Consider the following 20,144-nt stretch of genomic DNA (forward strand, 5'->3'; position numbering starts at 1 on the left):
GGAAGTAGAAAGAATGGCCCTAACAGTCTTAGAATCAGATCTAAAGATAATTTTCTGACTGTTCTAATAGAACTTAACGGGAAAATCTCAGATCCAGTACGCAGACTCCATGTTGAAAGACTTGGCTCCATGCTGCTTCCTCTTCTTATTTTTCTTTTTCTTTCTCCCCTGTTCTGCCACCACTGCTACAACTTGAACCAACGGCAGTAGCTGCTTCCTTTCTCCCTCATTCTTCCTCTTCTACTTTTTCTTTCGGGTGGTTTAAGAACTCGTCACTGACGATAAACCTCTCCATCTCTTCTCTCAGGTAAACGGGTAGATGACCTTCTAGAGTTCGCCTCCACTTCTAGCATCCATTCCATAGAAGCTCTCTAAAGTCCACCTCCACTTCTACGATTGTGACTTCCTCTGCGTCGTCTCTCTCAAAACCAAAGCCGTCCATGTTGCCAAAGATGAAACGAAGATCTGCAAAACCAGGAACTTCTTAGGCACTTTATGAGCAACTTAATTGGCTGACCTCCTAGTAAACGATATCATGATCTGAGAGAAGTTGGAATACAGATGGTCAATGTTAGTGGTCATAAATCAGAATGTTGAACTGTGGCCATAGGCTGTTGGTCACCTAGTCTGAGATGTATGGCCGGGTTCAAGAGTTCGAGAAAAACCTGAACTCTTCAGTATATATCTTGTAAATATTTGCTAGTTTAGTTTCTAATTTATCTCTTGTACATATCTATGTGTTAGTTTTTCCCTTTTAGCAGATCTCTTGTATGTGTATAAATACACAACACGATGGAATGAAAAAGATATCAGAAATTCATCATCCTTTCACAGGCTAATAGCTTTTTCTCTTCCTAGGAATTTAGAGGCTTTGGAGGTGAAATGAAGGTTGGCGAAGATGCCAAAACAGTCAACCTTGTAAAAACTCAGGCTCCAACATTCTATTCTTTCACCAAAAATGACATCTAAGTTCTCCAGGAACACTGATTTCTGTAGCTCCATGGGAATCGAGGGAGGGGGTAATATTGAGTTTTAAAAGAATTTTAAACACCATGTGGTCTCACGTGTATACGGGTTTTGACAGAATAATAATGGATGCTAACGGTAAGGGAAGTATTAGTCAATTGTCAGAAACAATAGGGGTAGCGTCAGTCAATTTTCAAATAGTAGGGGTACACATAGTCAATTAGCTAAACCATAAGGATAGTTTAAGAAATTTAACCTTATATTTTTCGGTTAAATTCATCATTTTATTTATTTATTGAATAATCACTTATGGAATAAATAGCTCATCAAATGTTCAATACAAAAATTATTTTAAAAATAAGTAGTTAGAAAAAACCCCTCTTCGAACATACTATTTTACCCCTTGAACATACTATTTGGAAATGTTGAGTTCAATTCAGTTATCTCATGAAAAATAATTTTCAACTTCAAAATAATATTGAAATAATACAAATAAAAAATAATAATTTAATAATTAAAAATGACTAATTAATAAATGAAACAATTAATATTTAAAAAATAAGTAATGACTATAAAAATATTAAAATAATTAATAATTAATAATAATAATAATAATAATAATAATAATAATTATTATTATTATTATTATTATTATTATTATTATTATTATTATTATTATTACTCAATCGCCGCTGTAACTTGCAACGGTAGTGGTAGGAAGACAGGGAGAGAGATAGAGAGAGAACCATTGCTACAAGTTGCATCGGTGGTGGCGAGAAAACAGGGGAGAGAGAGAGAGAGAGAGAGAGAGAGAGAGAGAGAGAGAGAGAGTGAGAACATGCCACTGCTGAGAGTTGCAGTGACGGTGGTATGAAGACGAGAGAGAAAGAGGTTGAATGGGTTCACGAGAGAGAGAGAGGTTGAATGAGTTCACGAGAGAGAGAGAGAAAGAGAGAGAGGTTGAAAAGAAGAAGAAAACATGAATGACCTAGTTTTTTTTTTGTTGAGGTTAAATAGGGGTGAAGCGCATCATTGTGAAAAGAGTTGAAGGGTAATTTTGACCATACACTAGCTCTGAAATGCATCTGAGCGCGTTAAAAGCTGGCCCATGCACTATCATTTTCAGACCTGAAAACAAAATTAAGATCAGTTTTAAGAGGATACACCAAATGGGTTTGAGATAAAAAAAGCAACGTTTTCAAACCTCAAACATCTGAAAAGTGCTATCAAACGCCACCTGCTCTAACAAAAATCCTCCAAAACCCAAATTTATCTACCTTTTCCATTTGTGTTTATCCATTTACAATAAGAAGTAAAAATTATCAAGAATGAGGTTATCATGTTAAGCCCTCCCACACACCGCCTTAGATGGGTAGAAGCTAGAAGTTACCAGGGTGTCTTAATAATATACAAACTATAGCAAGTGTTTTAATTAATATTATTAAGTACAGGGTGTGTTTTAGTAAATAATCCAAATTTTAACAAGGGGCGGTAAATTGGGCAAGCCCTTCTTAACTACTTTTGACTGATTGAGAATAGGACAAATTCTCTAAAATACTTCGACTAGGCCTGGGCTCAAACTTCATCTCCAAATAGAGTATACGGTGGTTTAGGGAAAATCTTGACCGAATACAAGCTATAAAAACATGGTAGCTCACTTGATTGGATGGACCAACAAGACATATTGGACAATCCAGTCCAAAATATTTATTAGATTGGATTGGACATGATGCATTCGTAATAAATTTATATTGAATTGGGTTGGACTAAGCAAATATTTGGTCCATTGATATAAAATAAGAGCATAGGCGCCAATGGACCAGGGGTTGAAACCATTTTAAATCAAAATGAATTTGAACAGATTGGGCGGTCCAAACATTGAATTAGAGCGAATCAAAAATATCCATTGGATTGGATTGAATTAGACCTGGTCCATTTATAATGGACTCACATTGGTTGGATGGCATTGGACCAAATCTAGTCAAATTGACACTCCCATAGGCAAGGTTAAAGGTATCAGAAACACTATGCATATCAAAAAGGCAAATTTAAGAGACATATCAGGATATGCCTTGGATATGCATGGATACAGATGAAAAATTAAGATACGCATGGAAATGCTATAAATACTCCAATAAGTCATAAATAAACATCAATATCACTAAATATAAGACACAAATGATCTATTTATGCATAAAAATAACACATTTTAGTGGGTTTTATGAAAAAAACAATATAATCAATATACGGGAACAGAAACATACTATCTAATAAAATACTTAATTCAGCTATAATCTTCCAAGTTCCATTCTAATAGATCAAATAATTATTTTGCATGTTTCATTCTCATTTTTTAAAAACTAAACATTTATTTTTATTCAAATAATTATTTTGCATATTTTATTCTAAAATTAAATTAAAATTAAGAAAAGTAAATATGTAACAGAAAAAGTGAATGCATTTATGGACATAATAGATCAAATAATTATTTTGCATGGTTCGTTCTAATTTTCTAAAAAATAAATAATTATTTATTTTTATTTAAATAATTATATTGCATGCTTTATTTTTAAAATTAAATTAAAATTAAGAAAAGTAAATATGTAACAAAAAAATTGAATGGATTTATGGACATAATAGATCAAATAATTATCTTGCATGTTTTGTTCTAAAAATTAAACTAAAATTAAAAAATTTAATATGCAACCAAAAAATTGAATGGGTTTATGGACATAATAGATCATCCATATATTTACTGTAAATATTTATTATTAGAATTTAGATCATAGCAAAAAATTAGAGAAATAAATAAATATTTATAATAAAAAAAAAAATAAAAAAAATCAAATTAAAAATTTCACATGATATTTGAATATATTGATGTATGGAATTATGGACCATGTTAGATTTGTCTTAGATCTACAACATACTCAACCTATAGAGTTAGATCACATAATATAAATAAATAAAATATAGTATTCTGAAAACTAAAAAAATAAATTATTTAGAAGAAATTTCAATTGATCTATGGACATGTTAGATCATCCATAGATCTACAATATAATCAATTTGTAGAGGTAGATCACAAGAAAAACCTAAAATTTTCATTTTTTTTCAGATTTTTTACTTTTTGGAATTTCTTCAAACATTCACAAAGATCTACATATAGCAGCAAAATAAGTGGGATTTTTTTGCACAAGAATAGTAGATCGACATGCATAAAGATGTTTCTAAGCATCCAAACTAAAAGAAACCCAAAAACATTGGCTGAAAATGTGAAAAATTTTAAGAAAAATAACTTATTTTTACTCCTTTTCACAACCTTGAAAAACTTGTTGAATCTTGCAAGTTTATAAATATTTTGGTAGATTTTTGCAAGATTTGAGTTTCTATGAAGGTTAAGAAGCTTTCGGGAGGGTTTGGGGAAGAAATAGGGCTTTTTAAATGGGTTTAAAAGCCCCCTTTCGAAACCACTTATATTTGCAATTTTCACAACAGTAAAGTCATCGTGTATCGGCCAATACACTACCATATCATTAGTGTATCGGCCAATACATGATTGAAACTCACTGATACAGTACTGATACGATGAAAAGGAACAGTACCATTGATTTGGGACCGTTCCCATGCCGAAAACCCTAAGATATAATACGTATCAGCCGATACGTGATGAAATTTTGAACCTTGCCTACAAGCAAGTGCAAAGGGAGAATATTCGATCCTTATTGGTTGCACAACTAATGATGCGACTGAATTGTGGGCCATATATGAAGGTCTTCGAAAAGCTAAGTGAAGGGGATTTAACAATCTCATGTTTGAATCTGACTCATTATCCACTGTTATGGCCATTAAGAGTTGGAGGATTGTTAAATGGCAAATAAAGGGCTCTTCAATAATCAATAGTACTCTATTACTTATGGACCGGTTTTCTTCCATAACTATTTATCACTGTTATAGAGAAGCTAATAAATGTGTACAAGGCAGCTAATGAAGCTGTGAATCATGGTTGTAAGTGTAGTCTTTTTTATAATCCTCCTGAGTAGACCTGTTCATAGGCCAGGTAACCCAATGGGCTGGCCTGGACTAACCCATCTTAAATAGGGCTTGGACAAAACTTTAAGCCCGTGGGCTCGGGCTCTAAAAAACGGATCTGACTATTTTATGACTGGATTTGGGTTTTCTCAAATAAGTCCGGCCTGACAATATTAAACATATATTGGAAATATAATATATATGTTAATAATACACAATATATATTATATAATAATAAAATTAATAGCAAAAAAAGTATTATATGTAATAAATATATATAATATTATATAATATATAATATATAATTAATATGTTATAAAATACATATCAAAATTGGGCTTTGTGATTTATATAGGGCTGGGCTGGGGCTCAAGATTTAAACCGATGGTCGGACTGGGCTCGGATTCGGGCCTAATAATTTTCTGTTTATAAAAGGAAAAAAGCCGATACGAATCCGGCCCGGCCGAGGTCTAGTAGTCCTGAGCGAGCAAGTTATGGATGTATTGAGGGAGGATAGGAGTGGCTTTTCGTTTTTGCGTTCTTGTCGTAGCCGTTAATGCAATCTATCTGTCAGTATATTTATATATATTGTAGAGCAGACGGTACTTTGTATAGATAATCGAGGGCTGGTTTTTCAGGTGACACCAAGGCTAGAGAGAGCACATTGGGATTTGAGTGAGTGATTGACCAGAGGTGACACCTAGGGAGCCGTGGTCTAGGGATGCTCACTGTTCTTTGATTATATTATAACTTTTGTTTGGATAAACATGGATATATATTAAAATGATTTATACAGTACCATTTTAAAAAATATGTTACATCTGTCTCTATTGCAAATCTTGATTTTTCTTTTTTTCTTGTTTCCTAATCTGAATTCAGTTTAGTTCCATCGGTCAAGACAGCACTACTGAAGGATTTGAGCTCGATTTTTCAGTGAAGAAATTGTACAGTTCCTCAGTACCTGAAAAGTGTCTTTCTTTGGGACATGTTGCAACAGTACTCACTCCAACAATTGAAAGCAACTTATTGAAAAAGGCGATGGTGAAATAAAGTGTTGAATCTTAGGGACGATGAAGTCGATGAAATTTTTAGTTGAGTTGTTAGAGAGAGAGAGAGAGAGAGAGAGTCTAAACGCTGGCAAACTATTTTGGCAGGTGGATGTGGATCATGAAGGTGAGAGTTGATTAAGGACAAAAACATTAAGCCAAAAACTGTTTTTATATATTATTAGTTGGGTTACGTGCATAAATAGGGTAAAATATAAACATGACAAAGATATTCTTAAAAACAATATTAAATATATTGTGCATTCCTAATTGGTGGAAGAATGAGATAAATTTACCATAAAAGAAAATATAGCTGAACCCAGTGCTAAGTGGCTTGGGTAATAGTTGAATATGAATTTTTGCATTTTGGTACAACTAATTTGAACCCAATGTTACATGCATCTCAACAACGTGGCATCTGTAATAGTTGAATATCATGAAAAATGTGTGGTTTTCCTTTGTATTTTGGTCTTATAAAAGTACAAATAGTTTGAACCCAATGCTACGTGGCTAATGCTTCTATAATAGTTGAATACCATGAAAAGATGTGTGGTTGTCCAGGCGCTGAAGAAGCTTCTACCAAGTCTGCATCGGATTATGACCGAATGAAAGAACTTAAGGAATTTGATGACACGAAAGCTGGTGTTAGAGGACTCGTAGACTCTGGGATTGTGAAGGTCCCTCGTATATTCATCGACCCATCACTTAAATCCGATGAGAAGCTGGTTATTTCAAGTGATGAGAAACGTTCTACGGTTCCGGTCATAGACCTGAGTGGCATCCACGAAGCTGCTGTTCGAAGGAAAGACGTCGTCGACCAAGTCCGACATGCATCGGAGACATGGGGCTTCTTTCAGGTGGTGAATCATGGAATCCCTACCAGTGTTTTGGATGAGATGCTTCAAGGGGTTCGCAGATTCAACGAGCAAGACGTTGAAGTAAGGAAGAGATTTTACAGTCGCGACACCAAGAAAAAGGTGGTTTACAATAGCAACTTCGTCTTGTATCAGTCAGCAGCAGCTAATTGGAGGGACACCTTCCATTGCCTTATGTCTCCTAATCCTCCCAGCCCCGAAGAAATTCCTCAAGTGTGCCGGTACGTACGTGTAGAACCGCATCAATACGATTCACTTTATACCTCTAAGAATAAGTTGAGTTTATACCAGTGCCTTACGGCACCTTCCAACTGTGTATTGAGAAATGAAATATTCTCAACTTATGATTGAAATATAACTCCTCTTATTAAGTTGGGGTTAGGGTTGAGATGAGGCATCAAGTATCACAAGAGTGGGGCAAACCCGATCCAACCTAGGGGTGTAAGTGGAGCCATGCCTAGCTATTTGGGATTGAGTTTGAGTTGAATAATTGGTCGAGCCCAGTTTGAGCTTCGCAATGCCCAACAAGAGTGGATCACAAGCCTAATCGAGTTCATAAGAAAATGCTATTTTTTTAATATATTTATATTTATAATATAAATAAACATTAATTTTTGGCATTAACTTATTTATAACATAAATAAATATATTTGTAATTGATTTTCATAATATATTTTTATTTTTAATAGACTTAATATTAATAAATTTTAATTTTAATATATTTATATTTATAATATAAATAAACATTAATTTTTGGCATTAACTTATTTATAACATAAATAAATATATTTGTAATTGATTTTCATAATATATTTTTATTTTTAATAGACTTAATATTAATAAATTTTAGTACTAATTGTTTATAATTGTCTCAAGTATCAACAAAAGTCGAGTTTGAAGCAAATACATGAAACTCATTCAAACTTGAATCGAGTTTCGAGCTATATGTTTTTGAGTAAAGCTTGAATATAACCTGCTGCTCGGCTTGAGTCAACTGGATTACACCCATGGTCCAACCCAACCTGAGCCGCTAGTTAATATATGTGGATCTTATATTTGGAATGCGTTGGGCTAGCTACATGCACTTCTTCTCAAATCTACTTTATTTGGATGCTTTAGCTGTGAGTAATCCTAATCCTAATCCTAATCCTAATCCATGAGAATTAATACACAGTATTTTTGGTGCTTACATTGTAGAGATATAATGATCGAGTACTCGGGGCAGGTTGAAAGATTGGCAGTTAAATTGTTGGCTTTACTATCCGAGGCTTTGATGCTTAATCCAAGCCACCTGGTAGACATAGGGTGTGCCGAGAGTCATGCCATTGCATGTCATTACTACCCCGCCTGCCCACAGCCTGAACTGACACTGGGAACAAGCAAGCATGCCGACAACGATTTTATCACCATCCTTCTACAAGACCTGATTGGTGGCCTCCAAGTCCGTCATCAAAACCATTGGCTTGATGTGACCCCTCTGCGTGGGGCCCTCGTTGTCAACATTGGATGTGTTTTGCAGGCAAGTTTTCGACTTCCAGGTTGTCTTAATTTTTCTGTAGGATTGATTATATTTCCTCATTCCTCATTCATGGGTGGGCTCAATCCAAGCTTGAACAGATATAGCCCACAATTTTATATGATTCGAGTTTTAAGGGTATACATATGTCATATATGAACATTAAATTTTTGTGTGAACTGATCTGGATTGAACAGACCAGGTTCGCCTTTGAAACCAGTTTTAACGACCTTGGTTGACTTTAAACCTGGTCCATTCCGTCAGACGTGGCACTAGTTTATCACAACAGTTTCGTAATAATCTTTCTTCTTTTACTTTAAAGTCCAGATCTACAAAAGAAGCAAAAAATACAGCGTACCCTCCTGCTGCAACACATGTGTGCGTACATACATACGTACTGTTAAACAGCCCTATTAGCTTCTAAGTTATGATCTAAGGATGCTTATAAGTAATTAAAGGGTGGGACTGCATGCTGTGCATCATGTAATATATAATTTGTACATGTTTTTATTTTGGGTTTAGATTTTGGTGCACGCATTGACAAGTACACAAGAAAATTAAATTTTGTTTGGATGCATGCAGATTATTTCAAATGATAGATTTAAAAGCGTGGAACATAGAGTAGTTGCAAAGAACATAGGCCCCAGAGTGTCGGTGGCATGCTTTTTCCCTACAACCATTCAGGAATCCATCAAGAAATATGGTCCAATCAAGGAGCTGCTATCTGAGGAGAATCCCCCCATTTACAGGGAAACTACGATCCCGGAATTTAATTCATACTTCTTTTCAAAAGGCGGATTTGATGGCAGCAGCCCTGTGTTAGATTATTTTAAGTTGTGAGATGAGACGTATGTAATTTGGTCGTTTTTACCATCTCTTCGTCTCTACATCTGCTTGCTGTTTGATGATAATTAATGAATAAAGTTGAAGCACATCGTCTCATGTATTATTTCAGTCTAATGTTTTCATTTTCAGTCATCTTTGGCAAGAAAATATGCGTGTCATTTGATTCGAGGGTGATAAATATATATAGACAAGAGTACTTCAACAGCTTAACAGCTGTCTAACAAACTACAGCTGTTACATTCAGTTATGATTTTAACACGGAGCCTGGATCTCCTGCACATGGCGTCCTGCATCCTCAATTGCATAGCCTCAGGTCAGCATTGACATCACATGCACACTTTTCATATGTGAATACACATTTAAAACTTTCCTACATCTAAAATTACATTCAATTTAAATGAAATAAAGAATAGGGATCGGATAAGGGTTTCTATGCCTATCAAAAGACAAGCGTTTCTCCGATTCTATTTCTTCTTCTTCTCTTCAAGCCTTTTCTCCACCTAATAACATGACTGATGCCGACTACGGGTGGAGAATTGCATACCTGAGACAATCAATACAGGAACTCACTTTGACCTTTTTTCTGAATTTCATTAATTAGATTAGCAACGAGAATATCAGAATAGAGGGGATCTACGACTGGTCACAGATTTCTACATTTGATGTACAAAATATATAGATTCAATTAATGCAGATTTCTATAGCACCCAAATTTTATAAATATTTTGAAAAACCACATTTCAACTATACCATTGTTGCAGCTTGATTTGACAAAAAAACACATGCCTAGCATATGCATCCAGAATCCAACCATAACTCTCATATGCCTCATCTTCTGTATGATAAATTCAAGATATATAGAAGGCAGCTTTATATTCTAAGGGTCCATTTGGTTCACAGACAGGACCAGAATTGGAATCACCTATTCCCAACACCTGTTTGGTTCATTCAAGAATCGAAATTCGATTTCGATTGTTGTTGTTTGGTTCAACTAAAAGCTAGAATCGGGATCAGGAGTTAGTAATGGTATGACTAGGCTAGAAAGTTGAATGCCATTAGTGATGGAATTCTAATATGGAAACTTATCCTCAAAGAAATGGATGTCTTGAGAAACGAAAAGTCTATTTTTCCTCCGAGCTACATACATGATAACCCTTTTGTCCATGGGGATATAACCAAGAAACACCCATTTTTGAGACCATGAAGCAAATTTACCTCTTCCTTATTACAGTGTGTTGGCATAACAGAGGCAACTATGCTGAGGTGATCATAGGTGGGTGCCTGGTGATATAATACCTCATATGGTGTTTTACCTATTAAAATCGAAATAGGAATGTAATGGATGATATATGTGGCAGTGAGAACACACTCTCCCCATAACCATATGGGGAGACCAGCTTAAAATTTTAGTGCTCAAGCAATTTCAAGGAAGTACCGATGTTTTCATTCTGCCACTCTATTCTGTTGGGGAATGTCTACATAGGAACATTGATGGAGAATTCCATGTTCATTAAAATAGCATTGCATAGGCCCTGAACGGAATTCTTGTCCATTGTTTGTCCGTATGCATTTCACATGAGATTGGAACTAAGTTGAAAGAAGATTGCAAAACATAACTAGATATATGTATGCATCTATTCATCAAATAAACCCAAGTAGTAGTTTATGCTTTCAAATGGTAAAAAAATGTCAAAATAGTTTATTACAATAGTTTGGTATCCATCTACCAGAGGGAGGATTCTTTTTCTCCTCTACTTTATTAGTTCCTCCAATCAGTCAATTGATACGAATCTTCAAGCTCAACTTATTAGAGGTAGTCGACTATAAATTTTTGGGTAGTTGACTACTCCAAAATGCTAGTACATTTTATGCCTCAGCTATCAAGGGTAATCAACTAACATTTCTAGGAAGTAGACTATAGCATAGTGCTAAGGCATTTCATGCCTTGGCTGTCAAGGGTAGTTGACTATACATTTTTGGGTAGTTGACTACTGCTTAACAGTGACTTTTGATGTTAAGGGTAATCAACTATATGATTTTGGGTAATCAACTACTTGTAGCCCAATACTTAGAAACCCTAGAAAAATTAATCCAAAGGTTTGGGGATCCTTCCCTTGGCTTCTAAAAAATGATTTTCAAGATTTTAAAATTTATTTTAAGTTTAGGAAAGCCAAGGAACCAAACCTATTCGAACCATTGGTTTGTAAGGTTAATATCATCAAATTTGGACTTGTTAAAAATCATATGTTGTGCATCTCAAACAACTGATTATATCAAGTACCTAAAAGATATAACACCTAGACCATGGGCTTGATGCTTCTTTCCTCCTTGTTGAGTTGTCGTAGAAAAAAAAATCTTCTTGAGCTACTTTAATTCCTTCTTAGCCTTTGTAGTCCATTGTGGTTCTTTCATTCATTGAGATCCTTGGAGCATTCCTCAACTTAGGAGATAGTGATGATGATGTTAATGATGTTTAGCTCATTCAATTGAATCAAGCAATGATTCCAGTTCTCCCCTTTTAGTAAGATTCTTGTAACAGATGTAGCTCAAAAAAGCTTATGGATAAGTTTCATATTTAGCACACCACTAGTACTCTTATTAAATTTGTTGTCATCGAAACACATAGGGTCAACAATGGGAATAGAGGTTTCGCCATGAGATTATCCTTGTACACACAAAGCTCGCCTGACTGAGGAGAGAATGTTTGGTTTGATGTATTTGGATACCTAAGCTAATACTCAATAGGAATATTGCATTGATTATGCATCCTATCCATTTTGACCTCGAACAAAGAGCAGTCCTCATCTCGTGCTCCTACTAAATGCATGAACCCTTTGGCAAGGTCCACACTGTCCTTGTCACCACTCATTCTAGGGCCTTCCACTTCATCTAAGGACCTAACCTTGGACATGACCTCAACCCCAAATGATTAGTGTTAGGGAGACAAGCTACCCACTTACTACTTGAGTTGAAAAAAAGCAGTCCTCATCTCGTGCTCCTACTAAATGCATGAACCCTTTGGCAAGGTCCACACTGTCCTTGTCACCACTCATTCTAGGGCCTTCCACTTCATCTAAGGACCTAACCTTGGACATGACCTCAACCCCAAATGATTAGTGTTAGGGAGACAAGCTACCCACTTACTACTTGAGTTGAAAAAACTAGAACTAGACACAGAGTCTACAGACGAGGACATTGGGATGATGACTTAGCAAGTTCTAACACTAAAGCTGAAGACAAGGACTCTGGCCAATCCCAACTAAAGACTCAACCACAAATGAAAAAGTCCCCTCCTCACTAACATCATCCCTTTAAACGGTGAGCTATACCATTGATGTGTCAAATCCAACGACCTAGAAGCTACCTCTTTGCTACCTGTGTGATCCCATGCCACCACGTGCTCGCATTTGCGTACTAGTCTAAGAGATGAAGCATGGTAGCCTCATATTTGAAATTAAAATTTTGGTGCCTCTCACAAACTAGACAATAGTTGGCAATAAATGCTTAGTTCCAATCCAAGTTATCCAACTCAGCATCCAACAAGTACTTCCTTGGCCAATGACAACAAAGCACTCATCCTAACTGATGTTGCGCAATCTGGTCACTCCTATCTGGAAAAGGGCCACACTCCAAGCTAACGATGGATGGTACCTGAGCATAAGAAGAGAATGAAGGATTCCCGGGGAGCTCTTACAACGGGAACACTTCAATGCTTAAGTTAGAACTCTGAGAAAGAAGGTTACAGAGAAGAAAGTTGGAGTGCAGATAGCGCGAATGCCAAAAATTACCTTTGCCCTCTAGGGGTTGGAATCCTTATATAATGGTGCTCTGTCAAGTCTGGCATAAACGCCTCTAGTTCTCTACCTCAGTCGTTACTTGCCAGGGCTGCGCAGGTCACTGTTGCAGGGTACGACTCTGTTAAGTGGGGGACACCTCTCAGGTTTGGCAGGCACGACGCTGCCTGGCGAGAGACGTGGGTGCAGGTTCCCAAGTTTAGCAGGTACGGCTGTCAGGGGGGATCTTCCTGTGATACGCTGAGTTGTCTTCCTATGAGCTACCTTGCACCGAGCCACCCTGTGCTGAGCTGGAGGTGCCACACCGAGGTTATTCTACCCGAGGCAGTCTACTTAGGCATGTCGGAGCAAATTTATTAGGAGGTTCCCGAGCTCAAGGCCTGCCTTGAGGCAGCCTACTTAGGCCTGTCTTGTAGTACCCTAGCTTGGGATGCCTGTGGAAGAATCTTAGCTTGGGGTGTTCCCTTCTTGAGGAGGAGCTTGCGGCTCCTTTCTTTGGAGGAGCTCGAGGGCTCCTTTACTTGGGAGGAGCTCAGGATAATCAGAGTGTCATCCGATGCCGAGTTGTCATGTTGGACCTTGGTGAACTGGTCGCGCTGAGTTGTCACTTATGTTAAGTCACGCCCTTGTGTCCCCCTAAGATGAGGTCGGGGCAAATCACCCTCCATCAATTGCCCCCCACTCCTCGACCCAGGGGTCTTGACCTGGTGCGGGGAGTTCACAATGTGACGGGTGGATTTGGCTCGAAGTCCGGGCTGCCTCGTCAGAATTCGCCGGTCGGATCAATTTGTCGTTCGGCTCAACCAAGAATAACCTGGATCGCGTACAGTTCACGCATGGACATGACATGATTTATAGACTCTGCGGACGTCAAAAAATGCGCTAAATTGATTTCACCTCGAGGGTCGCGCAGCTGGTTTTCTTGAGGGCTGTTAGATCATCTTGATCTCAACCGTTGAATCTCGGGCATACTGACTATAAATAGGGAGGACCCCCGTCATTTTCTCAGCCATAAGCTCACTAGCACTCGTCTTGAGGTCGCGTCTAAGGTGTCCAGCTCGGGTTCTCTAGTTCATCTTTTTTCCTGTCGTTGCATTTTCTTAGGTAAGTCTCCCTAGCTCCTTTCAGTTTGTTTCCAGTTTTTTAATTTCAGTTTCGTAGCTAGTCTCCTCTAGCCCATTTCCCAGTTCATAGCTATGTCAGACCATAGCTTCGATAGTCAACTAGATGAGTCCAAGGTGGGTGCCCTGATTCCAGTGGATAGTCTCCTAAACAAGCCCGAGGTGGTTATCTCGGCTCAAGTCGGTGCCTCTGAAGCGCATTCCACCTACGAGGTGCGTAAGACCTCGAGTAACCCAGCATCCTCCTCTAATCGAGGTCGGATACTAGACAAGCTGGGTCCTTCTACCATGACGTTAGACAGGCTGAGGAGCCTGATAGCCCAGTACAACCTTCATAGGGAGTACCCCTGCCATCTTCCCGCGGGCGACTTTCCCTGGGAGAATGGTCGTGACGAGATCGTGATTTTCAGGGAATAGCTCGTGGCTGGGCTCCGCCTTCCACTACACCATCTCATCGTTGAAGTGTTGAATCACTTTGACGTAACTATAGATAAGCTCCACCCGAACACTGTCCGCAACGTGGTCGGTACAATTTCCCTCTGTTTAGACTATGCCCTTCTTCTTGATCTTGACATTTTTTCTTCCATCTTATTGACAAAGAAGAATGCATCCAGCGTTTTCCCCGAGAACAGCCAAACCTACTACCTGTCCCCCCGCCCAGGCTTTAAGTTGTTGCACAAACTTCCTAGTAAAGTTCTGGCCTGGAAATGAGACAACTTTGTAGTTCGTAACACTGTGGGGTGGCCCTTCCCTACTCATTAGAGGGTGGTCATTCAAGACCCCGACATTAGGCTGGACAAGAAAACAAGTGAGATGCTTCAATCTTGGGCGGAGCTCGGCTTCGACTACAAGGACTATCTTGCCGAGAACAAGCTCATTGAGGCCGATTTGAGTCCCGGTAGGTTGCCTTGTTTAGAGTTAGTATTTTTCTTTGGCAGCCAGTTTCTTCTTGGTAGTATAGTTGATGTTGAACTCTGTTGCAGGTCCTATGGAGCAACTTAGTGCAGAGAAGCTCTTCGGGAAGATGAAGGGGAGAAAGAGGCGAGCTACAAAGAGAGCTCATGTTGAATCTCTGCGGGCCCCTACTCCCGAGCCCGATCCGCCTACTGATGCTCTAGTGATCGACCTGGAGGAGCCGGAGAACCTTCCACCTCGGGGCCCTGAGGCGACAGCAGAGCCTGTTCCTGACTGGGGAGCCCGCTTCCGAGGATACTGCAGAGCCTGCTCCTATCTCTACCTCGGGAAGTGAGAGAGCATACTGAATCCACAATGCAGCATTCGAAAGAGCAAGGGGGCTGCGTACCCCGAAGAAGTCTCTGAATGGGCCGAGCTAACGCCTGCTCAGCTCGGAGCTTGAGTGGCTACCCATTCCATGGTGGTAAGTCTCATTGTTTTTGTAACCTTTGTACTTGTTGCTTTACTGGTATTAATTGGCATCCTTTTGGCAGGTGAACTCCGTCATGCACACCCTAACCCTCTAGTCCGAGTAGCACTTAAAGCAAGCTCGGGTTGTCGAGGATTCAGCCCGCGCAGCTCACACCGAGCTGGAGCTAGCTCGTGGCCAAATCCATGGGCTGGAGGGCGATGTGTCAGCTCTGAGGTCAAAGAAAAAGGATTGGTTGCGCGAAAGGGAGCAGCTGTTGCATGAGAGGGAGGAGTTACTGCGCGAGAAGCCTACTTTGAAGCATCAGGTCGAGAATCGTGAAGCTGACATTAAGAAGCGAACTGAAACCCTTCTTGATGCCATGGAGGAGGCCAAAGTCAAGGCCATTCAAGAGTACGTTATGTCTGAGGAGTTCGATGGGGTGATGGTGGATGCTTATCGCAAAGGCTTCAAGCTCAGCCGATGGTTGATCAAGCGCGAGTTCCCATAGCTTGACGGGGTGATGTGCCGGGGAGGCTGGCACTACAGACCAGGCTGCCGATCAGGCTGGCACCTCTGCAGATGCCCCGGGTGAGAAGTCCTCCAAGTAGTTTGAGCGATTCTTGTACTTTGAGCTTGTGAGCTCAGTTTTTCCTCCTTTTGTAAAAATTTTTGTAACGAAATTCATTTTGTAATGAAAAATACACTTTTTGCCATGTGTTGTGCAATTTATTTTATTTTCCGAAGTAACTATTTTACCTCGAACTGTTAAGTTATCCAGCCAAGTACCCGAAGTAGAGGTTTCTCGACTATTGTTACCCTGAACTGTCTCCCAATACTTAGTAGGGGTAAACTCTGGATGTACACCAGGGTGAGCAACATAGTTGGGTATATATCTGAACTATCTACACCCGGGCTACTCAAGCTGACATCGGTTGTCCCTAATTGGTTCAACCGGTTGTATGCTGGGGCGGGCTATGCATCATAGAGTTCACATCCGAGCTGCCCGTGCCTTGGCATTAAACGTACTTATCCCATGCCAATGAGGCGACTAGGTCTTATGTGGTGCTGAGGTCTTTTGTTAGTTCGGCGCTTTAGCCCTTAGGTTGGGGGAGTGACTTATAGTCTGCTCTCCTATAGCTCGCTTGTGCCAAAGAGGCAACTAGGTGTCAAGATCCTTAGCTCGGCATTTTAGCCCTTAGGCTGGGGGAGCGACTTAATAGTCCACTCTCCTGGAGTTCGCCTATGCCAAAGAGGCGATTGGGTGTCGAGGTCCTTAGCTTGGCGTTTTAGCCCTTAGGCTGGAGGAGTGACTTAGTAGTTCGCTCTCCTGGAGTTCGCCCATGCCGAAAAGGCGACTGAGTACTGAGGTCCTTAGCTCGACTCTTTAGCCCTTGGGCTCTGGGAGTGACTTGTGGTCCACTCGGCTTGGTAATTATAGGTAATATTGTCTTAAGTTGATAATATTCCAAGCCCGAGGTACTTGTTTCCCTTCTAGGGTATTGAGCTCATATGTTCCTTCCCCGAGCACTCGATTTACTCGGTATGGTCTTCCCAATTTGGCCCAAGCTTACCAACACCGGGCTCAGGTGCAATGACTTTACGAAGAACCAGGTCTCTGACGCAGAGGTTCCACTTCTTGACCCTGGCGTTATAGTACCAACCTACTCTCCGCTTGTAGGTCGCGGTCCTAATGTATGCGAGGTCCCGTACCTCATCAAGTAGGTCAAGGTTGGAGTGTAGCTTGTCTTCGTTTGTTTTGTCGTCATATACTTCTAGACGTAGCATGGGAACTTTGATCTTGGCTAGGATGACTGCCTCGGTGCCATAAGTGGGGTTGAAGGGGGTCTTGCCTATTGCGGTCTTCACCGTGGTCCGATAAACCCATAGTACACTAGGTAGCTCGTCTACCCATAATCCCTTAGCTCGATTGAGGCATGCTTTCAGTCCATGGAGAATGGCTTTGTTCATGACTTCCGCTTAGCCGTTTGCTTGAGGGTGCGCCACCGAGGTAAAGTTTTGTTGAATTCCCATGTCTTTGCACCAGTTCTGGAATTTAATGTCCTCGAACTGCTTACCATTGTTGGAGACCAATACCCGGGGTAGTTCGAAATGGCACACTATATTCTTTCAGAAAAAGTTCTGCGCATTCCGAGCCATGATCGTGGTGAGAGACTCAACTTCTACCCACTTAGTAAAATAATCGACTGTCACCACTAAGAACCTCCTCTACCCCGTTGCTGGCGGAAATGGTCTGAGTATATCAATCTCCCACTGTACGAAAGGCCATGGGCTAGTGGGATACTTCAGGTCGGCGGCAGGCTAGTGGTGGACGTTGGCATGCTTCTGGCACTTGTCACATCTTCTAATGAGATCGATCGCATCTGCCTTCATCATTGGCCAGCAGTATCCCTGTCGTAACGCTTTTTGGGCGAGAGCCCTACCCCCCAAGTGTTTGCCGCACAGGCCCTCATGAGTGCCGCGGAGCACGAGCTTAGCCTCAGAAGGTCGCAAGTAGCGTAGATAGGGGAGGGTGTAAGATCTTCGGTACAACCATTCGTCTATCATAACGTATTTGGCTGCATGACACTCTACCCTTCTAGCAACATTACGATCTGTAGAGAGGGTACCGCACAATAGGAAGCTCGCGAGCATATCGGTCCTGCTCGGCTCTGCTTGAACGATAGGAGCGGCCTCCTTTGCCTCCTCGAGAATGCTAGGCTGAGGCAAGTTCTCTATATGCACGGTTTTCATGGTATTATCATTGGAGTTGGCTAACCGGGACAGGGCGTCGGCCTTAGCGTTCTCAGATATTGGGATTTTCTTGATGAAACGAGACTAGAAGTTGAGCAGGGCCTCTCTGACTTTGTCTAGGTAGGAGATCATGGTTGGCTCGCGAGCTTCATATTCACCAGTAACTTGGTTGACCACGAGCTGAGAATCACTGCAGATGACGATGTGCTTGGCTTTCACTTCGTTTGCTAGAGCCAGCCCGACTATTAACGCCTCGTACTCCACTTCATTGTTGGATGCCGCGAACTCAAAGCGTAACGCATATTCCAGTTTCACCACGCTTGGCCCATACAAAATGATTCAAGCTCCGCTGCCCTGCTGATTGGACGAGTCATCCACGTGAAGGATCCAGGGCTCCTCATCCCAGCTCGGGTTCGATCTAACTTGGAGAGAAGCCGCACTGGTTGCTACCCCATGGTGCTTGAGCTCAACCGGCCTGGTAACCTCGAGCTGATCCAACCTAGGGGCCTCGGGTTCGACCGGCCTAGCGACTTCAATGCTGAAAGTGCATTCCGTGACAAAGTCAGTTAAAGCTTGGGCCTTGATAGTAGTTCGCGGCTTGTATTGGAGGTCGTATTCGCTGAGCTCGATGGCCCACTTCGTCAACCTACCAAAGACCTTAGGCTTGAGCAAGACTTGCCTCAAAGGCTTGTTGGTGAGGACTGATGTGAATAAAAATTATCATATTCTTATCTCTGATATTCAGTCTTTTTACACTTAATTAACACTTAAATTTACTCATTATTCTTGTATTTTGATTCAGGGCAAGGAAAGAAGCCGTCAGAAAGAAGACAAGGCTAATCGGATGATTTTTCACAGTTTCGGGACCATTCAGTAATCTAGGTATAACTCTCATATCCGGACTCCGATTGGGCCGATTCAAGATTCAATGGAAAGATAAGAGAGAACTCTACAAATTTCATGTTTTTGGTTTTGACAGATTCGAACTAAATCGAGGTAAAATTCGGTCCTAAATTCGAAAAAAATCTATAGTTAAGCCCAGCTCACAACTGAAGCCCAATTCGCAGAAAAGCCTTGTAGCAGCCCTACTCGAATTCAAGAATCCAGAGTCTTCTCATATTTGAATTTCAAATGTAATTGTAGAAAGTTAAAGAAGATTGAGATCACTAGATAATAGATAAGATATGATAGGATTAATTTAGAACTAACCTGTATTATCCATTCTTGAGATAACTCCAAGTAGTTGTAACAGCCCCTCCCCCTAAAACTATATAAAGGGTTGGGTGGACCAGCTCCAGGCATTCAATCTCTCTCTGAAACAATCAAGAAGACAATCAAGAAAGCTTCAAGAAGGAGATTAGCAAGGCAAGAAGGCTTCAAGAAGGAGGTGGCGGCAAGGAGAAGACAAGATCTCAGCTCCAAGGGCGACATCATGAGTTCTTTCTTTCCTCTTGTTTGTCTTATTTGTAGCTAGGGCTGTGTAAAGCCTAACCATGACAATGAATTGATTTCTATTCTGATTTATCCAAGATTGTTATTTTCATTTAGTCTATGAGTTATTATGCATAATGCGATTTGGAGTTTGGCCACCTCTTAATTGATTGGGTTTATGTGAATGAATCGGGAGAGGAATTCATATAATGGACTGAATAATTCATGGTGTGAATTGAATGGTATATAGGGATATATATACATGATTCATCCGAATGTATAAGTTTTTCTTTGAACTTAATGCATTTCTATCTTGAGAACTCTAGTCGAAATATCAAAGGGTTACTTGACAGAAATAGATTTGATATATCTTGGGATAGAATATTAAATAAATTTAGAA

At 40.0% G+C, this 20,144-nt stretch overlaps 1 pseudogene across 1 annotated transcript; it reads left to right on the forward strand.

The window, feature by feature from the left end:
- Positions 1–6,589: 6,589 nt before the first annotated feature.
- Positions 6,590–9,384, forward strand: LOC148864950 (1-aminocyclopropane-1-carboxylate oxidase homolog 1 pseudogene; annotated as a pseudogene). Its single transcript, XR_016109583.1, has 3 exons — positions 6,590–7,140; positions 8,117–8,438; positions 9,018–9,384. The product of XR_016109583.1 is annotated as a 1-aminocyclopropane-1-carboxylate oxidase homolog 1 pseudogene (transcript).
- The last annotated feature ends 10,760 nt before the right edge of the window (positions 9,385–20,144 follow it).

The sequence above is a fragment of the Nelumbo lutea genome, chromosome 3, assembly GCF_056320005.1.
Source record: "Nelumbo lutea isolate HS-2025 chromosome 3, American lotus-T2T, whole genome shotgun sequence".
NCBI classification, from domain to species: domain Eukaryota; kingdom Viridiplantae; phylum Streptophyta; class Magnoliopsida; order Proteales; family Nelumbonaceae; genus Nelumbo; species Nelumbo lutea.